The sequence below is a fragment of the Balaenoptera borealis genome, assembly GCF_965194805.1.
Source record: "Balaenoptera borealis genome assembly, contig: HAP1_SCAFFOLD_358, whole genome shotgun sequence".
In the NCBI taxonomy this organism is placed as follows: Eukaryota; Metazoa; Chordata; class Mammalia; order Artiodactyla; family Balaenopteridae; genus Balaenoptera; species Balaenoptera borealis.
In genome coordinates this window covers 94,022-97,772 of record NW_028123835.1, presented here as the reverse complement: position 1 = coordinate 97,772, position 3,751 = coordinate 94,022, and the positions used below count along the sequence as shown (strand labels likewise).

The 3,751-nt window shown below is 46.0% G+C and overlaps 1 pseudogene across 1 annotated transcript; it reads right to left on the bottom strand.

Moving 5' to 3' along the window:
- Positions 1-439: 439 nt before the first annotated feature.
- Positions 440-2,750, bottom strand: LOC309621366 (thioredoxin, mitochondrial pseudogene; annotated as a pseudogene). The gene is made up of 2 exons: positions 2,739-2,750; positions 440-2,454 (listed from the first exon to the last, which is right to left on the bottom strand). The product of its transcript is annotated as a thioredoxin, mitochondrial pseudogene (transcript).
- Positions 2,751-3,751: the final 1,001 nt, after the last annotated feature.

The window sequence follows — 3,751 nt, the reverse complement described above, 5'->3', positions numbered from 1 at the left end:
TATATACAGAACTGGTCAAGCCATGGGTTGCACTTTTTACAAAATTAATAAACAATTTTTTAAAGCAGTTTTAGGTTTACAGAAAATTGAGCAGATAGGGCTTCCCTGGTGGTGCAGTGGTTAACAATCCTCCTGCCAATGCAGGGGACACGGGTTTGATCCCTGGTCTGGGAAGATCCCACATGCCACAGAGCAACTAAGCCCATGTGCCACAACTACTGAGCTTGCGCTCTAGAGCCCGTGAGCCACAACTACTGAGCCCGCGTGCCACAACTACTGAAGCCTGTGCGCCTAGAGCCTGTGCTCCACAACAAGAGAAGCCACCACAATGAGAAGCCTGTGCACCATAACAAAGAGTGGCCCCGCTCACCACAACTAGAGAAAGCCCGCGTGCAGCAACGAAGATCCAACACAGCCAAAAATAAAGAAATAAAAAGTAAAATAAAATTAAAAAAAAGAAAATTGAGCAGATAGTACAGAGAGTTTCCATATATCCTCTCCTTTTCCCACTCACAGTTTCTCCTTAGTGCGGTTCTTAGTTCTCTCTTAGTTCTCTTGCCTTAGTGCAGTTACAATTTATTACAATTGATGAACCAATATTCATATAGCATTACTAACTAAAGTCCATAGTTTGCATTAGGATTCGCTCTTTGTGTTCTACAGTTCCGTAGGTTTTGACAAATAATGTCATGTATCCATCAATACGGTATCCTACAGAATAGTTTCACTGCCTTAAATATCTCCTGTGTTTCACCTAATCATCACTTCCTCACCCCGCCTTGACCCTTGACCCCTGACTATCACATCTTTTTACTTTCTTTCCCAGAATGTCATATAGTTGGAGTCATTCAGTATGCAGCCTTTTCAGATTGGCTTCTTTTATTTAGCAATATGCACTTAAGGTTCCTTCGTGTCTTTTCATGGCTTGATAACTCATTTCTTTTTTTTTTTAATATCCTCTTTTTTTTAGAAGAAGAAATTACAAATAACAAAACATTAGCAAAATGAGTAGAAAGTACAGCGACTTCTCATATACTCCCCCTGCCCTCACACATGCACAGCCTTCCCCATCATCAACATCCCACACCAGAGTGGTACATTTGTTACAATAAATGGACCTACATTGACACATCGTTATCACCAACGACCGTGGATTGTATTAGGGTCCGCTGTTGGTACTGTATTCTATGGGTTGTTTTTTTTGGTAATTAATTAATTTATTTATTTATGGCTGTGTTGGGTCTTCGTTTCTGTGCGAGGGCTTTCTCTAGTTGTGGCAAGCGGGGGCCACTCTTCATCGCGGTGCGCGGGCCTCTCACTATCGCGGCCTCTCTTGTTGCGGAGCACAGGCTCCAGACGCGCAGGCTCAGTAATTGTGGCTCACGGGCCCAGTTGCTCCGCGGCATGTGGGATCTTCCCAGACCAGGGCTCGAACCCGTGTCCCCTGCATTAGCAGGCAGATTCTCAACCACTGCGCCACCAGGGAAGCCCTGGGTTTCTTTTTTGCTTCTTCTGTTTGTTTGTTTTTTTGTTTGTTTGTTTGTTTTTACAAAACAGCAGCAGGAAAGAAAAATGCAGGAGGCAGATGAGCCAGGCACCGGGGTTCAGATCAGAAGGGAGCAGGGAGACCAAGCTGTTACTGCAGGCTGGCCCCGGGACTCTGTCCCAGCATCCTGGGAGCACGGCAACAAGCCCTAGAAGGAGCAGAGAGTGGGTGAGGAGACGGCTGTCCCAGCTCGGTGGCGGCACCGCTCCTTGGGCGGCCACCCTGGCGGTCAGCCAGGTTGGGAGCACTTGAGGCTCCTGTGTTTGGAGGCCTGGTCTCCAAAGCACGGACCCACAGGGGCCAGGCAGAGGGAGGAGGTAGGAAGGGCCGGCACGGAAGGGCTATGAGTTCTATCTGGGTCCCCCGGGACCACGGGGCCCAGGTGGGCAGGGGCAGTCAGGACGCTTCCCTGCTTGTCAGACAATCAGCTTCTTCAGGAAGGCCTCCAGCTGGTCCTCATCCTTGATGCCCACAAACTTGTCCACCACATCCCCATTCTTGATGGCCAGCACGGTGGGCACAGCTGATACCTCATACTCTATGGCGAGGTCTGTGTGGTCATCAATATCCGCCTTGGCCATCACCACCTTTCCATGCTGCTTGGCCACCACCTTCTCTAACCTTGGCCCCAGGATCTTGCAGGGACCACATCACTGTGCATGGAAATCCACAACCACTGGTGTCTCACTGTTGACAACTCAGTCTTGAAAGTCTGGTCCATCCTGGATGTTAAAGGTTATTGTACAGACTCTGGTGGTGTATATTGACTGGGCTTGGCTGGGTGTTACTGTCAGGTTATTAGGACTGCGCTGTGGGGTCTGCAGGGCCCTGGAGGCAAGGGGCGCCCACTGACTCTGAGAGGGCTTCCTGCAGATTATGGAGGCCAGGAACCTCCCCAGGAGAAGTCGCTAAGCCATCTCCCTGCAGCGAGAGCAGAGGGGTGCACAGCGCGGCCCTCCCCACCGGTCAAGGGCATTTCTGTTCCCTATTCATTTCTTTACTCACTGCCTGCCATCCAGCTTGCACACATCCCCAGTCACCCAGTTGCCGCAGCCAATGGTATTTGTAGCTTTCCTGCCCCATGGACAACACTGGACAATTGCGAATGGAGCATCTACTGGCCAGGTACTGTGCTAGGTGCTCTGCTCCAGAAATGAGAAGCAGATGTGATCCCTACCCTCATGGGACTCACGTGATCAGTCATTCCTAATTAATACTCAGGTCCCTTGATTGCCACTGCTCCCTTTGGCAGGTTTACTTAAATGCCACTTAAATCTCCCTATTTTTGAAGACCTCTTCTTTCCTTCCCTTCCTTCTCTTCCTTCCTTCTTGCTTTCCTTCTTCCCCTCCTTCTTTCCTTCTTTCCTTCCTTCCTTTCTTCCTTTCCTTATTATACATGTCTTCTCAAGGCAACCACTTCTATACCTACAGCTTCAATTACTTTGTGTATACTCTAATGACAACACAATTTTAAATGTTGTTTTCATTTACCAGTTTTTTTTTTTTTTTGGTTTATTCCTAGGTATTTTATTCTTTTTGTTGCAATGGTAAATGGGAGTGTTTCCATAATTTCTCTTTCAGATTTTTCATCATTAGTGTATAGGAATGCAAGAGATTTCTGTGCATTCATTTTGTATCCTGCAACGTTACCATATTCATTAATTAGCTCTAGCAGTTTTCTGGTGGCAGTTTTAGGATTCTCTATGTATAGCATCATGTCTTCCGCAAACAGTGACGGTTTTACTTCTTCTTTTCCAATTTGTATTCCTTTTATTTCTTTTTCTTCTCTGATTGCCGTGGCTAGGACTTTCAGAACTATGTTGAATAATAGTGGTGAGAGTGGACATCCTTGTCTCATTCCTGATCTTAGAGGAAATGCTTTCAGTTTTTCACCATTGAGAATGATGTTTGCTGTGGGTTTGTCATATATGGCCTTTATTATGTTGAGGTAGGTTCCCTCTATGCCCACTTTCTGGAGAGTTTTTATCCTAAATGGGTGTTGAATTTTGTCAAAAGCTTTTTCTGCATTTATTGAGATGATCATATGGTTTTTATTCTTCAATTTGTTAATATGGTGTATCACATTGATTGATTTGCGTATATTGAAGAATCCTTGCATCCCTGGGATAAATCCCACTTGATCGTGGTGTATGATCCTTTTAATGTGTTGTTGGATTCTGTTTGCTAGTATTTTGTTGAGGATTT